The sequence below is a fragment of the Chiloscyllium plagiosum genome, unplaced genomic scaffold (genome assembly GCF_037043375.1).
Source record: "Chiloscyllium plagiosum isolate Xiang-an unplaced genomic scaffold, Cpla_swu_hap1 HiC_scaffold_43, whole genome shotgun sequence".
In the NCBI taxonomy this organism is placed as follows: Eukaryota; Metazoa; Chordata; class Chondrichthyes; order Orectolobiformes; family Hemiscylliidae; genus Chiloscyllium; species Chiloscyllium plagiosum.
In genome coordinates, this window is record NW_028270181.1 from 13,865,594 (window position 1) to 13,888,689 (window position 23,096).

Below are 23,096 nucleotides of genomic sequence, written 5' to 3' on the forward strand. Positions count from 1 at the left end.
AGATCATGTCTAATATATGAGAGGTCCGTTCGTAAGTCTGATGACAGCAAGGAAAAAGCTGTTCTTGAATCTCTCGATACAGAAGTACCTCAATATCTAGCATTCAATTATCCAAATATTGGATTATCCGGCAAGATCGCAAGGTCCCGATGCTTGGCTAAACTATGTTAATCTGGCATTCGATTATCCGGAAGTCGATTAACCAAACAAAATACTCCCCACCCGTGTCCTTCGGATAATCGAGGTTCCTCTGTATATGTTTTCAAACTTCTGTAACTTCTACCTGATAGAAGGGAGTATAACTGGGATGTTGGTGCTTTCCAGAGGCAGCAGGAAATCCAGACAGAGTGAATGGATGGCAGACTGGTTTGTGTGATGGACTGGGCTGCGTTCACTATTCTCTATAATTTCTTGCTGTCTGTTTGACATTCATTTTCTGCTTTGATTATGATTACAAGGTCCAATTTTAGTGCCTAAGTATCTTAAATTGGAAATGAATTTTGCAGGTAAATTCTGAAATCGGGTTAGTGAGATTGTGAATGGCAGACATTGTTACAAAGTTATAAATTTGCCCAAATGAAACCTGTGTAGATTTTGCTGTAGCTTGAACTGTGGTGGATTTCCATAGATGTCAGCTTCCTAACTCACACAGGAAAATGCAAAGTATAACACACAGATGTTCAACCAATATTATAACAGCAAAAAAGTACTCAAGTGTGAAATTAAAACTGCAGGGATCCATGTGTTAGTAAATATGCTAACAATGTGGTCTTGTGGGAGTACTTGCACCTCTGATTCAGACATTCATGGGTTTAAGCCCCACTCCAGAGAAATAAGCACACAATCTAGTATGAGAGAGTGTTGCATTGTCTGAGCTGAGATTAAAATGAATCATCATCTCCCTCTCGGGGATTTGAAAATCCTCAACAACAATTCAAAAATGAGTTGAGCAGTTCTCCGTTTGGTCTGGCTAATATCTGTCCCTCACTAAGAGTTTATATCATTCCTATTTGTGGGACCTGGCTGAGTAACAAAAACAGTAAGATAGATGATTGTCTGAAAGGTGATAGATTGGGAAAAGGGGGAGGTGCAACCCGAGCTGGCTATCCTTATACACCAGTCGCTGGGAAGTAAGCATACAGGTACAGCAGGCCAAATGATATACTGGCCTTCTTAGTGAGAGGATTGGAGTACAGAGCAGGATTGCTGTGCTGCAATTCTACAGGGTCTTGCTGAGAGCACACCTGGAGTACTGTGCATGGTTAAATGTAGCAGGCACGGTTAGCAAGTTTGTGGATGACACCAAAATTGGTGGTATAGTGGACAGTGAAGAAGAGATTACAAAGGGATCATGATCGGTTGGGCCAATGGGCCAAGTGGCAGGGAGATTTTAATTTGGAGAAATGCAAAGTGTTTCACTTTGGCAAAACGAACAAGGGTAAGCCTTATAAAGGTAATGGTACGGCCTTGAAAGATTTTGTCAAACAGACAGACGTGGGGGTTCAGATGCACAGCTCTTTGAAAGTTACATAAAAGGTAGACCGGGTGGTAAAGAAGGAGTTTAGCATGCTTGCCATCATTGTTTGAACCACTGAGTTTAGGAGTTGGGAGGGTGGTAGGCCCCTTTTGAAGTACTGTGTACAGTTCTGGTCACCCTGCTATAGGAAGGAAATTATTACATTGGAAATGGAAGGGAAAGGATTTACCAGGATGTTACTGGGACTGGAGGGTTTGAGTTATACAGGAAGACTGGGACTTTTATCACTGGAGCATTGGAGGTTGAGGCATGACTTTACAGAGGTTTATAAAATCATGAGGGTTATAGATAAGGTGAATAGCAACGGCCTTTACCCTCAGGTAAGGGAGTTCAAAACTAGGGGGCATATTTTTAAGGTGAGAGGGGAAAGATTTAAAAGGGACCTAAAGGGCAACCTTTCCACACAGAGGATGGTATGTATGTGGAATAAACTATCAGAGGAAATGGTAGATGCAGGTACAGTTAAAATATTTAAACTCATTTGGACAAGTCCATGAATAGGAAAGGGATATGGGCCAAATGGAGGTGATTGGGACTAGTTTATTTTGGGAAAAACATTTGGCATGGACAGGTTAGACTGAAGGGTCTTTTTCCATGCTGTATCACTCTATGACTCTTTGATTCTATGAGTATGATGGAATAATCCCTATTTGCCTGGATGAATGCAGGTTCAAGAAACTTGATGCCATCCAGGACAAAGCAACCTATTTGACTAGCAACACATCTACAGAGATCCACTCCCTCCACCCAGTATTAGCAGTGTGTACCATCTACAAGATGCACTGCAGAGGTTCACCAAGGCTCCTTAGACAGCATCTCCCAAACCCACAGTAACTGCTATCTAGAGGGACAAGAGCAGCAGATACAAAGGTACACAACCACATGCAAGTTCCCCACCAAGCTACACACCATCCTGAGTTAGGAAAATATCACCATTTATTTACTGTCGTTGAGTCAAAATCCTCAAATTTCCTGGAATAGCATTGTGGGTAAACCGACACCAAACGGACTGAGGCAGCTTAAGAAGGCAGCTCATCACCACCTGCAATTAGAGACGGGCAATCAAGCCAGGAATCTCCACAGCCCATGAGCGTATTTTTTAATGTCCAACAGCCAATCGTCCATGCAAATATTTAGGCCAAGGATGTGAGCACAATTGACAGAAATAACATGTGATGATAGCAAGAAAGAATTTGCATTTCTATCTTACCTCTCACATTGTTAGGCAGTACCAGAGAACTTTGTGGCCAATGAATTACTTACGAAGAAATAAAAACAAAAAGTGCAGGATAAAACTCAACACTCATCAGAACTGAATGGGATGTCATTGACTGAAGTGCTGATACTGTTTTTCTCTCCACAAGTGTTGCCTATTCTAATAAGGATCTCCCAGCACTTGCTGTTTTTACTTTCTACAGCACAGGTCATTTCTTCATAGTTTCAGTAAGATTATGAAATTCAATGACCTTTTATCAATTGTTGGACAGTCTATTGATAATGACAGTTGCAAGCTACCATGTCCAGATGAGATGCAGCCAAGGAAGTGAGTGGTAATTGCAGAGTCACTGGCCATAATTGTTCAATCTCCCCTAGATTTCGGGGAGGTGCTGGAGGACTGGAGAATTGCAAACATTGCAACCTTGTTCAAAAATAAATTGTTAGGATAGGCACAGTGGCTCAGTGGTTACTGCTATCCCACAGTGTAGGGATCCAGGTTCATTTCCACCCTCAGGCAACTGTCTGTGTGAAACTTGCACATTCTCCCACGTCTGCATGGCCTTCCTCCGGGTGCTCCAGTTTCCTCCCACAATCCAAAGTTGTGCAAGCCATGAAAAATGTAGGGTTACAGGGATGGGTCTGGGTGGGATGGTCTTTGGCGTACTTTGGGGTACTTTGCTTGGTTAAATGTACTTTAGCCTCAATGGGCCACTGTAGTGATTCTATGATAAGTTTAGCAATTACAATCCAGTCAATTCAACTTTGGTGATGGGCAAGTTTCCAGAAACAATTATTCAGGATACAATTAATAGTCACATGAATGAAGGTAGATTGTTTAGGAAGAGTCAACATGAATTTCAAAAGGGGACATTTTGTTTGATGAACCTAGTGGTGTTTTTTGAAGACATAACAGAGAGGATCAATGAGGCTAACACTCTTGATGTGACATACCTGAGCTTTCAAAAGTCATTAGTTACAGTGCAACACAACAGATTTGTGAGGGAAAGTTATCGAATAACAGTGACAGTGGCATCATAGACACAAAGTTGGCTGAGTGATTGGAAACATTTAGTAATGGTCAAAGGATATTTTTCTAGCTGGAGGAAGGTTTGTAATGGACTTTACCAGGGCTCAGTATTGGGATCCTTGCTTTTCCAGATACTTTTAATGGTCTAGATATTGGTGTGCAGGGGCCAATTTCAAAGTTTGTGGAAACTTGGAAGCATTACAAACTGCGAGGATGACAAAGGGTTTAGGGTTCAAAGGGTTTAGACAAGTTGGTGAAGTGGGGAGTCAGATGGCAGATGAAGTACAACACAGAGAAGTGTGAGGTGACCATAATTGTAGAAAGAACATGGAAAGACAATGTAACACACGGCATACAGTTCGGTGCAGGAGCAAAGGGTCCTGGATATATACAAGCATCAATTCAAGCATAGTTATTAAAACATACAATATCCTGTGCTGTATTAATAGGGACATAGAGTACAAGAGCAAGAAGGTGATGTTGAAATTATACCAGACACTTGTTAGACCTCAAAATGTGTTGCTGGAAAAGCGCAGCAGGTCAGGCAGCATCCAAGGAGCAGGAGAATCGACGTTTCGGGCATGAGCCCTTCTTCAGGAATTGTCTCGCCGCGTGTTGAACTCGTTAATCCGAGAGCGTAGGGGAATGAAGGTGAGGCCTCTGCCGAGGACTGACCTTTCATCCTCAGAAAGGGGTAGTTCTGGAGGGATAGTGAAAACACAGCAGGGCTGGGAGTTAGGACCTGGTGTGGGGCTGGAGCTGTGACGGATCTGGTGTGGGGCTGGAGCTGGGAGGGACCTGGTGTGGGGCTGGAGCTGGGAAGGACCTGGTGTTGGGCCGGAGCTGGGAGAAACTGGTGTGGGGCTGGAGCTGGGGCTGGAGCTCATGCCCGAAACGTCGATTCTCCTGCTCCTTGGATGCTCTCTGACCTGCTGCACTTTTCCAGCAACACCTTTTTAGCTCTGATCTCCAGAATCTGCAGTCCTCACTTTCTCCTACTTGTTAGACTTCAGCTGGAGAATTGTGTACAGTTCCAGGCACCATATTAGAGGAAGGTTGCAAACATTTTAGAGAGAATTACAAAGATAGTTCCAGGGTGAAAATCTACAGTTATGAGGATAGATTAGAGAAAGGATGGTTTGGAAAGGATGGGACTGCTTTCCCTGGAGAGAACATTAAGAGGAGGTTCAACAGAAATTTTCACAATCATGAGAGATCTTGATAAGAGTAGACAGGGAGAAACTGCTCCTGTTCATAACAGGACCAAGAACAAGGGGAAACAGATTTAAAGTGATTTGCAAATATAGCAAATGTGATGTGAGAAAATCTTTTCCACACAGCAAATCTGAAATGCGCTGCCTGGAAATGATGTGGAGACACATGAGGCATATAATTTGATAAGTATTTGATTGGAAACAATGTGCAAAGGTATGGGAAAAAGGTGGGTAAAATGGCACTAAGTCATGATGTTGGTTGAAGAGCCAGTGCAGGCATTCTGGGCTGAATGGCCTCCTTCTGTGCTGTAACAATTCACTGATTAAAGCTGGCCTACAATTCCACTCCTTTTTCCTGTCTTATGTGCATATATCTGAATGCCCTTGCCCCTTGCCCACAATATCTGTTTATCAAAAAGCAGAATGCTGCAGAAGCTGAAAAATTCTGTACCTGAAATGTTAACACTGTTTCTCTCTTTGCACAGATGCTGCTTGATCTGCTGACATTTTCCCAACATTCTCTATTTCTTCTTCAAAAGGCTAACCATCTCGGTTTGAAACTTTTAAGTGAATCCCATTCCCTAGCTCCAGCCTTATGGCTGATTAGTTGTAGATTTCTACTAGACTTTGTGTAGGAATCCTATAGCATCACTCCTGAGTAGCACAGCTCTCATACAGTTTGATCACTTTGTTGTGAACTCATCCAAGAAGAGATTGTTTTCAACATTCCCTTCTGGTATGTGTTGCCTATTGGTCCCTGCTGGTGTTTAGCTTTAGATGGAAGATTACCACCCACTTTGAGCTGCATATGTGAGCAGACCTATTCTGAGAAGGATGAAGGTGGTGCTGGAAAAGCACAGCAGGTCAAGCAAAATCCGAGGAGCAGGAAAATCGACGTTTCGGGCAAAAGCCCAAAAAGTCGATTTTCCTGCTCCTCGGATGCTGCCTGACCTGCTGTGTTTTTCCAGTACCACTCTAATCTTGATTCTAATCTCCAGCATCTGCAGTACCCACTTCTGCCTATTCTGAGAAGGTGTGATCCTGCCAGGCTGGGGGCTGTCACTGGCCTCACACTGTCCCTGGGCTAAGTCTCAATTAAGAGGACCTGGGCCCCAGAGCATCGTCAGAGAAAGGTCTTCCCTACACCACCATCCTGGCACCCGCCTGGTGACAGGGATTCGGCAATGGGGTCCTCCGTCTTCATTCATAATTACATGGGGAACTCTTGTTTGTTTCTTTTCCTCTGCTTAGTAACATGTTTATGTTCAGCGTGTTGTTATGTCTGATCACCCCAGAGTCATACAGCACAGATACCTTGGGTCCAACCAGTCCATGCTGAACATAATCACAAACTAATATAGTCTCACCCTCCAAATGTTTCCTATTCATGTACCTATCTAAGTGTCTTTTAAACATTGTAACTGTTTCCACATCCACCACTTCTTCAAGAAGTTCATTCAACACACGGACCATTCTGTGTAAAAACTTTTGCCCCTCATGTCTTTTTTAAATCCCTGTCCTCTCACCTTAAAAATATGCCCCCTAGTCTTGAAATCCCTTATCCTAGGGAAAAGACACCTACCATTAACTCTATTTAGACCCCTCATAATTTTAGAAATCTCTAGAAGGTCACTTCTCAAGTTCCTACTCTCCAGTTTAAAAACTCCCAGCCTATCCAGCATTTCTCGATAACTCAAGCCCTTTCATACCCAGCAACATCCTAGTAAATCTCTTCTGAACCCTCTCCAGGTGCGAAATAATTTTTCTCTCAATCAACCCTCTCAAATTCTGTAATTATTTTAAACATCTCTATTAGATCATCACTCAGCCTTCTACTGTGTACTCAAGCAAAGCAAGTTCTGACTAAGCAACCTGTACATATATAATTTGACCTTTTAGCCTCACTATCATTGCTACTTTCTTTTCATGTCATTCATCAAAAATGCATTGATTGAAATTTGGTCAAAGAGGGTTGACCCAATTGGGCACTTCAAAGATTAGGTCTCTTTTGCCTTAATGTGATTGGTGCCTTTATTTATAAAATCTTGACTGCATTTCAACAATAACTGCAAAAACATTATTGTAGTATAGAACATAGAACATTACAGTGCAGTGCAGGCCCTTCAGCCATTGATGTTGCACTCAATCTGAAGCCCGTCTGTCCTACACTATTCCATTTTCATCCACATGTTTATCCAATGACCATTTAAATGCCCTTAAAGTTGGCAAGTCTACTACTGTTGTGGGCAGTGCGTTCCATGCCCCGACCACTCTCTGAGTAAAGAAACTACCTCTGACATTTGTCTTCTATTTATCAACCCTCAAGTTAAAGATATGTTCCCTCGTGCAAGCCATCACCATCCGAAGGAAAAAGGCTCTCACTGTCCACCCTATCTAAGACTCTATAGATAAGACACTATTTTCCAGATCTATGCAAATTACAACTGCAGATGCCCATTTCATGATGGTGCCTGGTATGAAGCATTAAACCAGTTTGGTCAGATTTTCTGTCTGCTCAAGACTCCTTCCCTTCCTTTGAACCATTTCTCCCTCCCTGCAAATAGAAAACATACACTAGGATTGAGACCTCAATGATGGGTGAAGGCCAATAGCAGAAACAGACTTCCCTGTGCACAAAAAAGGTAAATAAAAGACCAGCAAATAAATCATCTCCACATGGTTTTGAGGTTAAAAGCAGACATGGAGCATTAAAGTTGTACCAGTCTGAGATGGGAAGTTACACAAAGGGCAATGACATCAATTGCAGGCTGAAGTGCAATGATAAATTTTGAAAGGGAACGAGACAGGAACATGAGACCAGAAATAGGATTTTCATTCTCTCAAGCCTATTCTGTCAATTAATTCATCAAGACCCATTTGTATCTTATTACCATCTATGAAACAAAATAAACAACAGTCATGCAATTACATGTAGAAGTTACAATAAGGTTAACTGAATAATAAGGTTTTTTTATCTTAACACTGTTTAACCAAGTGATTATATGCCAAGAGAAGACAAGGACTCTGCTTGTAAAACAACCTTGTTCACCTTTTGGTACAGCAAGATAATGTTGACAAGAATATTAGAGCATGTAAAGAGATCTCGTTACAGAGAAGGTTGTTATCAGGTCTATAATCAATAATCAAATCCAGTGTACAATGAAAGATTTCCTCATTATTTTCTCCATTGTTTCCCTTCTGACTCAGTTCAAGTAAGAAATGAACTAAATCCTAATTTAGGAAGACAAACTGCTTCAGTGTTGTTAAAGGCTCAATGACTGCAGGTTACACTGGGCTGCCAGTCAGTCAGCACCGCGTGGAGAATATCTGTGCACTTTTCCTGTTCTTGGAGCTCACATACCACATTATCTCAAGAGGTATAATTGAACATGATTCTGTTGTCCAATATTTTATTGACAGACACCTCACAGGCTGGTGTTAGAATGACAGGGAGGATAATTATTTCATGGCAGATTTTGCAGAGTTGTTGCTGCCTGATGGGATTTCTCTTTTTTCTTTGTTTGCATAAATTACTACACAGAATATTTAATCCGTGTCCTGTGGAACTCATGTGACTTACCCTGGCTGACTAAAGTGCGAAATAATATGGTTTGCCGCGTGATATAAATGTGACTTGATTGTTTCAAAAGCTGGCTGGTTCAACACTCAGATGGGTCCCCTGCAAAAACAATGCGAACTGAAATCTGATCACTGCAGCTATTTCATCAGGGATGGAGAAAGTATGGAGAAGATGTCGGTATAAATAAACTCCTGGCAGCTTGAGCTACTGTTTTCTTTTTATTGTGTCCACTGCCGGCTCTCTCATTCTCTCCTGAACCAATTCCTCCTACCCCCACCCCCCACCCCACCTTCCTGCAACCCACCGTCATCACAATCTGCCTGTGTACTCCAACACTCATTAGCTCCTAGTCTGTGCAGCAAAACACAGTGTGGCCAAAACTGGCTTGTCAAAACAACAATCACAGCCGAGGCCAGGGCAAGGAAGAATTCTGAAATGGCACATGAATTTGATTTGTTAAACAAGGCTCAAATGTTTATGAACATAATTACAGAATTTGCTTTAGCGTCCCCCCCCCTCAACATACGACACCTCAGTCCTTCATGATTTAATACGCCCATTTACTTTCTCTTTAAAATCGCCTCCTCTTAATTAAAAGGGTTGATTCGTGTTCTGGCTGAAGCCCTGGTCGGCTCAGGGGCAGGAATTAAAGAGCATTCTGCTGCTGAAACATTACTGGAGGTAACTTGCTGATTTCATTATTTACTGAGTACAAATGTTGGTTGCATTGGCAATAATTCTCCTGCAACTGTACCTGCCCAGAGGGACTAATTACTGCACTTAAACTGAAAACAAGCAATAAAATGTTTCCCACTACCCTTTCAGTGCCAGCTTTACCAAGCGCTCGCTGAAGACATTGCACAGATTAATACTTCATTCAGTAAATTAATGAGTAATTTCGAGTAATTGGGCCCTGTTTGTTTATTCTTTCACACAAAAGGTAAGCACATGGTACAGCGTTCGTTAGCACAAGGAATTCACCGTGTAATGTGTTAAAAGCAGATCATTTCACCTCCAACAAGTCCATATTTCAATCTAAACAAGGAAACTGTTGCAAAAGGTCACCCAGAGTTTTAGATAGACTCAATAACAGAAGTTGCTGGAAAAACCCAGCAGGTCTGGCAGCATCTGTGCAGAGAAAACAGAGGTAACGTTTCAGGTCAAGTGACCCTTTGAGATATGCTCATTGTCCAGTCAAATTCCACGAATCACTGTCCACTCAGAGATATTTTTGGACATCTCCTGGTGTTTACTGTTTCCCTGATAGTTTATTGCAGCAAATTTGCACCATTTTAGAATGATGTCTTGGTATCCCAGCAATATGTCTGACCATCTGTGTTTCCAAATGGACCACATTCTCCTTTAAGAAGATGCCTGCATCTCCACTGGTCTTGATGCACACAAAGCAACTGAATAAGGGCATGGAGGTATGTTCATTGGCAGGAAATACTGGTATTCGGAATACCATTCCCAGCTCCTGAATCAGGGCAGGATTTTCTCTCAATTTTTTTTATTCATCCACAAGATAAGGACATCACTGGCTAAGCCAGGATTTATTGACCATTCCTAAATGCCAGAGGGCAATTAAGAGTCAACTGTATTGCTGTGGGTCTGGAGTCACATCTAGGCCACACCAGGTAAGGATGGCAATTTCCTTCCTTAAAGGACATCAGGGCAGGTACACTGGGTATATACTAATCTGGTACAGACTTTGCTGGGACCTGGGAAGTGGAGTTGGAAATGGAGAAGGGAGAAAATTGTTTCATTGCCAGTCATTCTAAGCCACAAACAAAAAATGTCTTCCATTTAACAATAAAGTCAGTGGAAAAAGAGGAGGTTTATTTTAAGAAACAAAAACCATAAAAAGGTGATTTATGACAATATGCCTTTTCATTACTGTGCCAAGGCTGACAGTAAACTAATATCAGATCCAATTGGATAAGTTATAAAATCAATCGTTCAGATAATTGTATTATCCAAGTAATTAGCAGAAATGTGTTCAGCACCAATGCTGACTCAAAATGAGAGCGTTCAATGTTAACCCAAAGAGGATTTGACGAGGTATTAGGCCCAGAGACCTAACTGTAGCTGGTTTCATTTTTCCCCTGATCACAGCCAGGAAATGGTAGAGGAAAAGGAAAACAAATCAGGCGCGGAGATGACCAACCACACTGGCATCCCAACCTGGAATTTCACCTGCTATTCTCCAGGAAGCACGGTTGCCTTTGCCACCTGATGGGGATGTGAAACTCCACAATGTGCCCAAGCTTTTCACCACTGTGTTTGCCGATCTTTATGATTGGAGGACTGCTCCAGGATTCACTGTTGCTCCTCTTGAAGGCCAGTATTGGGCACCTCTCCCTCTCCTCTGGCCCATAAATATACCTTTCCAGGCTACAAACGCCCTCCTTTCTGGTGTCACGGGGAAGGTTCCACCACAACCCCTTTCCCATCCGACAAGAGAGATCTGACCCGTGTGAGAAACGAGCTTCAAATCAGCAGAAGCCCACCCACTGACCCGACCTTTCTCCAAAGGGGCATCCAGTTTAGGAAATTTGCCGTTGCACACAAACAATTTGATTCCAAGATTCACTACTTGTCCCTCAGTACATTATTGAATAGTCCGGAAATGTGTTGTCAAGTTCCACCTTAGAGATTTAAGCACAAAAACACAGGCTAACACTTCAGTGCAACACTGTCAAACTTGCCAACTTTGAGAAGAGATATTAAACTGAGGCTTCTCCTGTTCTCTTAGATGAATGTAGATCACAAGTGTGACCTTACATAAAAGCAGGGGGCGTGCTCAATGTTTATCCCTCAATCAACATCACCAAAACAGATGATTTGGTCATTGGTTTATTGTTGTGAGCAAACTACTACATTTTCTGTGGCAATGCTAACACTTTCCATGATAGAAAGGTAACCCTGAGGATCACATTGCAGATTTCCGCACAGTTCATTTCAAACAGAATGAAGAGTAGGAGATATTCTTAAGTAGACAAAGTTGTTCCTTCCGCCAGGTGATCATGAGGGTAATGTAATCATCCCAAAACCATCTTGTTTAATGAGCAATGGACTTCTACCCAATTGTGTGCATTAAACAGGTTTGTCATTAATATTGAGTAACAAGATTTTCAACTCAAATGTCTTGCCTCCATAGAAAAGATAAAGATTTGTGGTTGATTAAAAATAATTATTGTCAACAATGAGACGGTGCAAATTGGGGTACACAGGTTACAACTGGATGAATGCAAAAAAACTGAAAAAAATGTTCCAAAGGCCCGTGGGCTCAGGAACGTCACAGTGTAATCTAAACGTCCATGAAATCCAATTTATCACTTTCGAAGCACTGCCAGAAGCTTTAAAAGCTTTGAATTATAGATTTCTGGTTCAGAAACAAATTGCTAAGAGTAAAATAGTATGATCTTTGCAGTTAGGATACAGACTGAATGCTTATTTATGTTTCATATATTCAAAAAGTAATCAGCCAAATATGATCAACATTAGCCATGGAAATTACAAACTCTCGTGCTGCTTTACAATATTGTATTTTAAGTAAAGAAATATCGCACATTCATACAGTTCTTTCACAAACTCAGGAGATCCCACCGTGCTATGCAGATAATTTATTACCTTCTGAAGTGTAACATGGAAAGCATTGCTGCCAATTTATTCGCAGGATCGAGGTTGATGCTGTAGGGTTTTCTATGTGATAGCCCACATGACATAGAACATAGAACAATCCAGCGCAGAACAGGCCCTTTGGCCCTCGATGTTGCGCCGACCTGTGAACTATTCTCAGCTCGTCCCCCTACACCATCCCATCATCATCCATGTGCTTACTCAAGGATTGATTAAATGCCCCTAATGTGGCTGAATTGACTGCATTAACAGGTAGGGCTTTCCATGCCCTTACCACTCTCTGAGTAAAGAACCTGCCTCTGACATCTGTCTTAAATCTATCACCCTTCCATTTGTAGCTATGCCCCTTCGTACAACCTGATGTCATCATCCAAGGAAAAAGACTTTCACTGTCTACCCTATCTAATTCTCTGATCATCTTGTATGTCTCTATCAAATCCCCTCTTAGCCTTCTTGTTTCCAATGAGAACAGACCCAAGTCTCTCAGCCTTTCCTCATAAGACCTTCCCCACAGTTCAGGCAACATCCTGGTAAATCTCTTCTGCATCTTTTCCAATGCTTCCACATCCTTCCTGTAATGGGGCAACCAGAACTGTACACAATATTCCAAGTGCAACCACACTAGCATTTATATAGTTGCAGCACGACATTACGGCCCTGGAACTCAATCCCTCTACCAATAAAACATAACGCACCGTATGCCTTCTTAACAGCACTATTAACCTGGGTGGCAACTTTCAGGGATCTATGTACATGGACTCCAACCAAGATCCCTCTGCACATCCACACTACCAAGAATCTTTCCATTGACCCAGTACTCTGCCTTCCTGTTATTCTTCCCAAAGTGAATCACCTCACATTTATCTGCATTGAACTCCATTTGCCACCTGTCAGCCCAATTCTGCAGTTTATCCAAGTCCCCCTGCAACCTGCAACATTCTTCCACCCTGTCCACTACTCCACCGACTTTAGTGTCATCTGCAAACTTACTAAACCATCCACCTATGCCTGCGTCTAAGTCATTTATAAAAATGACAAACAGCAGTGGTCCCAAAACAGACCCTTGTGGCACACCACTAGTAACCAGACTCCAGGCTGAATATTTTCCATCAACCACCACATCTTCTTACAAAAAGCCAGTTTCTAATCCAAACTGCTAAATTACCCTCAAGCCCATGCCTCTGCATTTTCTCCAACAGCCTCCCATGTGGAACCTTATCAAAGGTTTTACTGAAATCTATGTATACCATGTCAACTGCCCTATCCGCATGCTTGGTCACCTTCTCAAAAAAACTCAATGAGATTTGTGAGACATGACCTGCCCTTGACAAAACTATGTTGACTATCTGAAATCAAATTGTTGCTTGATAGATGCTTATAAATCCTATCTCTTATAATCCTTTCCAAAACTTGTCTTACAACAGAGGTAAGGCTCACTGGTCTATAATTACCTGGGTCATCTCTACTACCCTTCTTGAACAATGGCACAACATTCGCAATCCTCCAGTCCTCTGATACTAAACCTGTAGACAATGACAACTCAAAGATCAAAGCCAAAGGCTCCAACATCTCCTCCCTAGCATCCCAGAGAATCCTTGGATAAATCCCATCCAGCCCAGGGGACTTGTCTACTTTCACTCCTAGAATTGATACTTCCTCCTTACTAACCTCAATCCTTTCTAGTCTAATATCTCGTATCTCATTCTTCTCCTCTACAATATTCTCCTTTTCCTGAGTGAAAACCGATGAGAAATGTTTGTTTAGCACCTCTCCGATCTCCACAGGGTCCACACACAACTTCTCACTTCTGTCTTTGACTGGCCCTATTCCTACCTTAGTCATCCTTTTATTACTCACATACCTATAGAAAGCTTTAGGGTTTTCCTTTATTTTAGCTGCTAAAGACTGTTCATGATCTCTCTTAACTCTCTCTTTAAATCCTTCCTAGCTAATCTGTAACTCTCCGTCGCCTCATCTGAACCATCTCGTCTCACTGTCACTAAAGCCTCCTCCTTCCACTTAACAAGAGATGCAATTTCTGTAGTAAGCCACAGTTCCCTTACCTTATCACTTCCTCCCTGCCTGACAGGGACATACCTATCAAGGACACACAATATCTGTTCCTTAAACTCGCTCCACATTTCGATTGTCCCCATTCCCTGCATTTTGCTACCCCATTTTATGCATCCTAATTCTTGCCTAATTGCATTATATGCCTTTGCCCCATCGATAACTCTTGCGCTGTGGCATGTACCTATCCCTTTCCATTACTAAACTAAACATAACAGAATTATGGTCACTTTCTCCAACGTGCTTGCCTACAACTAAATCAAACACCTGACCTGGTTCATTACCAAGCACCAGATCCAGTGTGGCCTCCCCTGTTGTCAGCCCTTTGACATACTGTGTCAGGAAACCCTCCTATACACATTGGACAAAAACTGATCCATCTGACATACTATAGTTATAGCATTTCCAGTCAACGTTGGGGAAGTCTCCCATAATGACCACCTTGTTCCTTTCACTTCTCCTCAGAAGCATTTTGCCGATCCTCTCCTCCACATCCCTGGAACTCTGTGGAGGCCGATAAAAACTCCCAGCAATGTGACCTCTCCTCTCCTGTTTCTAACCGCAGTCGATACTACCTCAGTAGACGAGTCCTCATTAAAAGCCACCGCTGTACTATCCTTGACTAACAAGGCCACATCTCCCCCTCCTTTACCACCTTCCCTGTTCTTAATGAAAGATCTAAACCCTGGAACCTGTAACATGCATTCCTGACCCTGCTCTATCCATATCTCTGAAATGGCCACAGCATCGAAGTCCCAGATACCTATCCATGCTGCAAGCTCACCTACCTTACTTTAGATACTTCTGGTGTTGAAGTAGACACACCTCAAACCGATTTGCTGTCTGCCAGCAAATTCCTGTGACCGTGAAATCCTGTCCATGCCCTCCCTACTCACATCCTCCTATGAACTGCAACTACACCCAGGCTATTAGTACCCCTCTGGTTCAAGTGAAGACCATCCTGTTTGTACAAGTCCCACTTTCCCCAGTATGATCCCTAATTATCCAAGTACCTGAAACCCTCCCTCCTGCACCATCCCTGCAGCCACATGTTCAGCTGATATCTCTCCCTATTCCTTGCCTTGCTATCACGTGGCAACCCATTTGGATGGGTAACAAACCAGAGATAACAATCTGTTTGTTCTAGCTCTCAGCTTCCACCCTAGCTCCCTGAAATCTTGCCCTCCATCCCTATCCCTCTTTCTCCCTATGTCGTTGGTATCTACATGGACCACAACTTGGGGCTGGTCATCCTCTCCCTTCAGGACCCTAAAGACATGATCCGAGACATCATGGACCCGGGCACTGGGAGGCAACCGTGAATCTCTTTCGTTCCCAAAAAACCTTCTGTCTGACCCTCTAACTATTGAGTCTCCAGTGACTAACACTCTCCTCCTTTCCTCCTTCCCTTCTGTGAAGCAGGGACAGAATCTGTGCCAGAGACCTGCACCCCACTGCTTGCCCCTGGTAAGTCATGCCCACCCCCCCTCCCCCATCTCCACCCCCAACAGTATCCAAAACGGTATACTTGTTTTTCAGGGGAACGACCACAGGGGATCCCTGCACTGACTGCTATTTCCCCCTTTGAACAGTTACCCTGCTTTCTTGGTGCCTAGGAGTAACTGCTTCCCTGTAGCTCTTATCTATCACAGCTTCTGCCTCCTGAATGATCTGAAGTTCATCCAGCTCCCGCTCCAGTTCCCTAACACGGTCTTGGAGGAGCGTGAGTTGGGTGCACTTCCTGCAGATGTATTTGGATGGGACACTAATGGCGTCCCTCACCTCAAACATCATGCAGCAGGAACATTCCTCTCCCTGCACTGCCATCCCTGCTAGTCCCCTTATCAGAATGTAAAAGAGGAGAAGTTTACCTGATGTGTCCATGGTGTTTAAGGTTAGAGGAGGTGGTTGAGTGGGAGGCCCTACAAAGGAAAGGTCTCTGGTTTAGAAAACACTCACTAATATAGCTGGACGGAAATGAAAAAGTCCCTCCTTGCCCAGAAACCTCTGCTCTCTGATGTCAAATCAGCTCCCAACAGGCCCCTGGTCCAAGTTCCTGCCCTTCAGAGAGTTTTGTTGAGTCTTATGTCTTTAACAATGGTAAGGATTTACATGATTACAATATCATTCAAATACAGTACCCTCTCTATTGGTAATATATATATCCGTGGTTCACTGTCCAGGACTTATCACAATACTTGAGTCGAGGATCTGACAAATTCTCTGTAGAACTACAATATAACTTTCACAGACAAAAAGAGAAATATCTGGAAAACCCCAGCAGATCTGGCAGCATGATTAGATTCCCTACAGTGTGGAAACAGGCCCTTCGGCCCAGCTAGTCCACACCAGGCGTCCAAAGAGTAACCCACCCAGACCCATTCCCCCTAACCCTACGGGCAATTTAGCATGACCAATTCACCTAACCTGCACATCTTTGGACTGTGGGAGGAAACTGAAGCACCCAAAGGAAACCCACGCAGACATGGGGAGAATGTGCAAACTCCACACAGATAGTCGCCCAAGGCTGGGATCGAACCCAGGTCCTGGCGCTATGAGGCAGCAGTGCTAACCATTGAGCCACCATGCCGCACCTATGGAGCATCTATGGAGACAAAACAGAGTTAGCGTTTCGGGTCAAGTGACCCTTCCTCAGAAGTTAACTCTGATTTCTCTCCACAGATGCTGCCAGACCGACTGAGCTTCTCCAGCAATTTCGGGGGGGGTTTTTGCTTCTGATTTACAGCATCCACAATTATTTCAGTTTGACTTAGTTTTAAAATATAACTTTTGTGCTTTTGTATTCCAAGCCCGTCGCAATAAAGTTCATCATTCCATTTTGGCAGTTCTTTTGATGGAGTGTCAGCCTTGATGGTCAGCTCAAATCCAAGGAGGGCAAAATGAGCCTTTTTGGAGATGAGCAAGACACGTCACTCAGCAATGGTTGATAACTTCATCAACAAATAGTATTTGAAACTATTCATGTGTTACTATTTACATTGCTGGTCAAACAAGGATAATTTTCGAGGAGAGTTCTGAACAGATAAACTATGAAAACATAAAGGGTTACTAATGACTAATGTTTCAACTTTAACATTTATTTTCCTACTTTGATATACAGATAACAAACATACTTGCACTCAATAATGAGGTTAACAGGGAGGGTAGCGTTTTGCAAAAAGCCTATCTATATAAGAAACCGTCTAAGTAAAGAACTATTAAGCTGCAAATTGCAATATAATTAGTTTTGATCATGCCCCAGAGGCTATAAATTCCTTTGTCTTTTAAGTAGCCACTGACATTATGAGGTGAAATTATGGAAACAGCTTTGAAATAACTTAGATTGCGCCGATGTAGCAACTGAGGAGAATGCTAGCAGTCTCAAATCAAAAAGGCACAATAATTTGTGGAGGGAGAGCAGGAAATTATAAAGAAGAAACCTTGATGGATTAAACCAGTGGGTGAATCATGACGAAAATGGACTTCAACATGAGGAAGGATCAGCTTTGGATATAAGAAACAAGAATATGAATATTGTCTTAATGGTCAGAGCTTGGAGAAGCAAGTTGGCCAGAATAAATCATTGAAAAATAATACTTAGGTATTAAGAGTCATTAAAAGATTTGCTGGAATAGAATGTTGATCTTTATTTCAATGAGTTTGGGATATAAAACTAGAGAATTTGTCAGACCCCCAGTCAACTCAAGTATTGGGTTAAAGTTTTGGACACTGAATTACCGGAAGATACACTGGCCATGGAGAAGGAACTGCACAAATTCACTTCCATTGAGACAAAGGCTCAAGGATGGGGTTAAATGAATTTTGCTTGCTTTTCCTTGAGTTTAGATGATTAAGGGGTGATTTAATTAAGGTCTTCAAAAATTATAAATGGATTTGATAAGGTAGATATAGAAGGACTAATTACCTCCGAGGAGAACACAGAAAATAGGGGCACAGGAATTGGAACTCAGCATTTTGAAGTGAAGTCAGGAATTACTTTTTCCTCAAAAGTGCATTGAAACTTGGAAATCTCTCCCACAAAATGCTGTGGATGCTGGGGTCAACTGAAGCTTCCAATACTGAGTTAGCAGTTTTATTTGTGGAGTAAGGATGTCAAGGAATAAAAAGGAAATGCAAGTAAGCAGAATCCACATATAGATCAGGCATGATCTGATCGTAAGGTGAAGTACGGTCAAGGGACTGCTGAGGGTCAGCATTCTGACCCACTGCCTGTATTCTGATTTTAAACTAAACTGAGATCCCAGAATAGTCGAAGATATGCAAGATTGTCAGATTTCTTTATTTGCTGCCTTGCTATAATGCACGTTTTAAAAATCCTTTCATGGAAGTTAGGCATCACTGGCAAGGACAGTACACCTGTCCCTAATTGCCCTTAAACTGAGTTGTTGGCCAGGCTATTTCAGAGGGCAGTTGAGAGTCAACCACATTGCTATGGTTCTGGAGTCATATGTGAGTCATGTGTGATTAATATGTCATATTAATCGAGCTGCCATTCTCTGAACTGCTTCTGATGCACTGACCTCCTTCCATTGGTACAGTGGCCAGTGCTGTACACAGTACTCCAGATGTGATTTCACCAATGCCCTGTGATGCCCAGTGCATCCAAATCTCCTGGAAGTTCATTAATAACCACAGGAGTTCCTGGGAACATGTTGATATCTTCAGTGATGTCTAATTCCTGGGTTTCACACATAGACGGGTTTGTGAAATGCATAATGCATAATCTCCTACTCTTGCTTTCAGTTCCCCTCACAATGCACCAATGCATAATCTCCTACTCTTGCTTTCAGTTCCCCTCACAATGACACATAACCTTCCTAATAGCATTCCTAATTACTTGCTGCACCTGCATACTGACTTTCTGTGATTAATGCATTTAGCCACCCAGATCCCCCTGCATCCCAGAGCTCTGTAACCTCTCACCTTTTAGATAATATGCTTCTTTTTAAAATTTCTTTATGCCAAAATGGATAAATTCACACTTTTCCACATTGTACTCCATTTACCTGAGCTTTGCTCACTCACTTAAACTATTTGTAGATTTCTTATGTCCAATTCACAACTCACTTTCCTACCTATCTTTGTGTCATCAGCAATCAATTTGGAGTCCTTTACTCCAAATGATTTATATAAATAGTAAATAGTTTAGACGTCAGCTCTGACCCTGTGAGACACCATGTGAGACATCCTGCCAGCCTGAAAAGGACTCATTCATTCCTACTCTCTGCTCCCTGTTAGCCAGCTAATTTTCTACCTGAGCCAACACGTTAAATCCAACACCATGAGCTTTTATTTTTCTGCAACAACTTTCGATGTGGCACTTTATGAAATGACATTTTTGGACATTTCTGGAACCTGCAATTATTAGTCCACTTTCATTTAATAAGTTAGGAAAAGATGCCCAGTGCATCCAAATCTCCTGGAAGTTCATTAATAACCACAGGAGTTCCTGGGAACATGTTGATATCTTCAGTGATGTCTAATTCCTGGGTTTCACACATAGACGGGTTTGTAAATCATATATGTAAACCTTATATGCTCTTTGTTTTATGAGCGACAAGAAACAACAATGATTGCCAAGAATGGCCGGCGTGAAGGAGCCATCCAAGTCTTTGTCATGAGTCTAATAGAAGCGAGATTAAACTGACAGGCCACGCATTATTCCTCCTTTGTTTCAAAATGATTTCATGCTCAAATATGAATTACGAAGACAGCTATGGGTCTGGATGGTTCACTGACCATTATCTGCATGACTGACTCTGATGAACCAAAACTGACTTCCCTGACGAATCTGTAAGCCTCTCCAGTAAGTAGCTGGGCCAAGAAGCTGGAAAGTTGGATCTCAGGTCTGAGCCAAATCAGCTGGTCTCGGTCATGTTGACATTAGGGATACAACAGCCAGTCTCAGCAGTGCTGAGGTTTTTGAGGGGTGAATCTGCCAGCCTGTATCAAGGTCTGCCATCTTCCAGATTCCCATCCCAATGGCTGTCTGGGTGTATCTACACCAAACTGCATGCAGAAGTTGAAGAGGGCAGTCATAAATGCTAGACTTCCCACTTACATCCCAAGGACAACTTCAATAAAAGCCTACTCCTGATATGGAGCATGTTTTGGTAACAAGTCCAAAGCTTTTGTGAATTCCATTTTTTGTAATTTTCCATTAGGAATCATTGGGTTGACCTTCCTCTGTAATACATCCCACAACGGAAGGACCTCCCCTCCCCAAGGATGAGCTGCCCCCACATGGAGGTTGGCAGGCACAACCTCACACTCTAAGACACCAGTCAACACTGCTACATGGCTGTTGTATCATTGCCAGCTTTATAAAATAAGGCTGCTGTCATATCATATCAAAATAAGCTGATGACAAATATCAGAAGGAAACATATTAAAAGGAGCATGAACACAGGCCACAAAGCCAAAAATGTTTTTGACAAAAGATCAAAGAAAGTAGAATGATTCCTTTTTTTAACAAAATAATTCTTCTTTAGAACAGATGTTTATTATGTGGGTGTGATCAGCAACCTGACTACTTACAAGATTGATATTTCGTCTGTAAAAATCAATAGAGAGTAATTGTTAGCCTGGAGTATTTGACAGGCCTGTAATCTTATCCAAGAGTTCAGAAGGCATTGGAAGCCATTAGATTGACATGTGTGAGGCTTGTGAATGTTATTTGGTTGCCTGACAGAGACTGGATTGTAGATACAGAATAAATTCCCAGCTTGGCTTTCTCTACCCTTGCTGAATAATCTGAAATGTATCTGGTGACTCCGCAAGGGGTGGCCAGATGGGTGATAGGCAGGTCTTTCCCAGATCTGTTGTACATCCAACCTGCGATGCTGGAAGTGACTGGGACACATTTTCTCCACATAATTTGGATTATCGTTGAAATAACTCCATGAAGGCCGTCACCAAGTCATCCTTTATTTACACATGCATAGTATATGACACTGAGCCAGTTTCCTCAGCCAACTCTCTGAGTGAACAGATCCTCTGACATTCCTGTTTACATCTGTCAGCCAGGGCTCCCTGATTGTACCAGGTTAACAGCGCCAATCAGGGAACTCATGTTCTAACCACTACATTAGTTACAGTATATCCTCAACTTACTGCATTTCTACTAGAGAAATAATCAATGATTTACATTCAATGATCCTGCTGTGCTGACAAACTCTACAAGTTAGATCATGATTTTGAGGACTCTCATAATCCCTCCAGCCTCCTGAGTTATTTGTGCTGTCAATTATCACTCTGTAATTACATTTCCAGGTTTGAGTTTGCTTAGGGTTGAGTTTGAAGACTGCTGTGCGGCACATTCAAACTTTGTGAGGGAAAAGAATAACTCAGGAGTCATTCCGAGTGAATCATAGAATCCTACACTGCAGAGACAGGCCATTCAGCCCATCATGTCCACACCAATCCTCCAAAGAACATCCCACCCAATCCTCATAACCCCACACTTCCCACAGTTAACCCACCTAGCTTGCACACCATAGACAATTTAGCATGGCCCATCCACATAACCTGCACATCTTTGAACTGCAACAGGAAACTGGAGTACCCAGTGGAAACCATGCAGACTAAGTGCAAACTCCACACAGACAGTCACTTGAGGGTGGAATTGAACCCATATCCCTAGTGCTGGGAGGCAGCAGTGCTAACCACTGAGCCACCATGCCATTAACTATGTCGCATTGACCTGTATTACTGCAGTTTTAGTTTGTTGTTGGTTGGAAACAATTTTATGCACTAGACAACTTAGAAAATAAAAAAAATCTCCAGTGGGTTTCTGCCAAATAGGCAAAAAGCTAGAGAGAGCACAAAAGCTTTCATTTGATTGTGATCCTGTGCTGAGTTTGTTAATTCAAACCAAGTGATAGTCTGAGCTAGCAAAGAGAAAAATAGCTTCCAAAAACTATGTGCAGCTGGAAGAGAACAGGTGAGGATTTCAGTTTGGGACTGTGGCAGGCTCCACGTTGCTGTCCTGTTGACTCGTCTGTTGGAATCCCCCCTCAGATCCTGACTGCAACTTCAGCGGGCCATCGGGGCAAACGCAGAGCCAAGTCCTGCTCTCAGCTCTGGCTCAGTGTCATCGAGTCATTAACTCATTAGTACAAGGGAGGAACTCCTCAGCAACACTCCCCGCTAATTCATTTCTTCATTTCACAGACCTCCAATTGCTTCCAAAACTGGAAATCAAAGTGTCGGCATGCCAATCATCACTCAGGGCAGCTGTCTAATTTAAAAGGAATGTTGCTGTTCAGCCCATGGAGTCCATATCCACTCTCTCTGTAAAGCAGTCCCATCAATCCCATTCTCTCACATGATTTCTATCGCTGTTCTCATTTATTTCCCTCAAGGGCCCATCCAATTTACTTTTTAAATCATGCATTATTTCCAATTCCACCCCCCCCCCCCCCCCCCCCCCCCCCCCCCCTCCCCAGCCTTGTAGCAACAAGTTCCAGGTCATTGTCATTCACAGTGTGAAAAAGTCCTACCTCACATTGTCTGATATCTCTTGCTGAAAACCTTAAATCTGTGTCCCTCGGTCCAGTGAATGGGATCAGCTTTTGTCTATTAGAAAACAGGAGCAAGAATAAGACATTCAACCAAATGAGTTTATTCTGCCATTCGATACGATTGTGGCTGTTCCTCATCTGCTACAAAGCTGCTCTCTCCCCTTGATACCTGTAGTGCCTACAAATCTATTTATTGCATCAATACATTCAGTGATGTGGACTCTGCATTAATGGTAGAGAATTCCACAGGGAATGAAGAAATGTA

The 23,096-nt window shown here is 42.5% G+C and overlaps 1 long non-coding RNA gene across 1 annotated transcript in view; it reads right to left on the reverse strand.

The window, feature by feature from the left end:
- Window positions 1-22,888, reverse strand: part of LOC122541879 (uncharacterized) — a 370,918-nt gene extending 348,030 nt beyond the window's left edge. The window contains exon 1 of the long non-coding RNA XR_015754246.1: window positions 22,811-22,888. This is a non-coding gene — a long non-coding RNA (uncharacterized LOC122541879). The remainder of the gene's footprint in view (window positions 1-22,810) is intronic.
- Window positions 22,889-23,096: the final 208 nt, after the last annotated feature.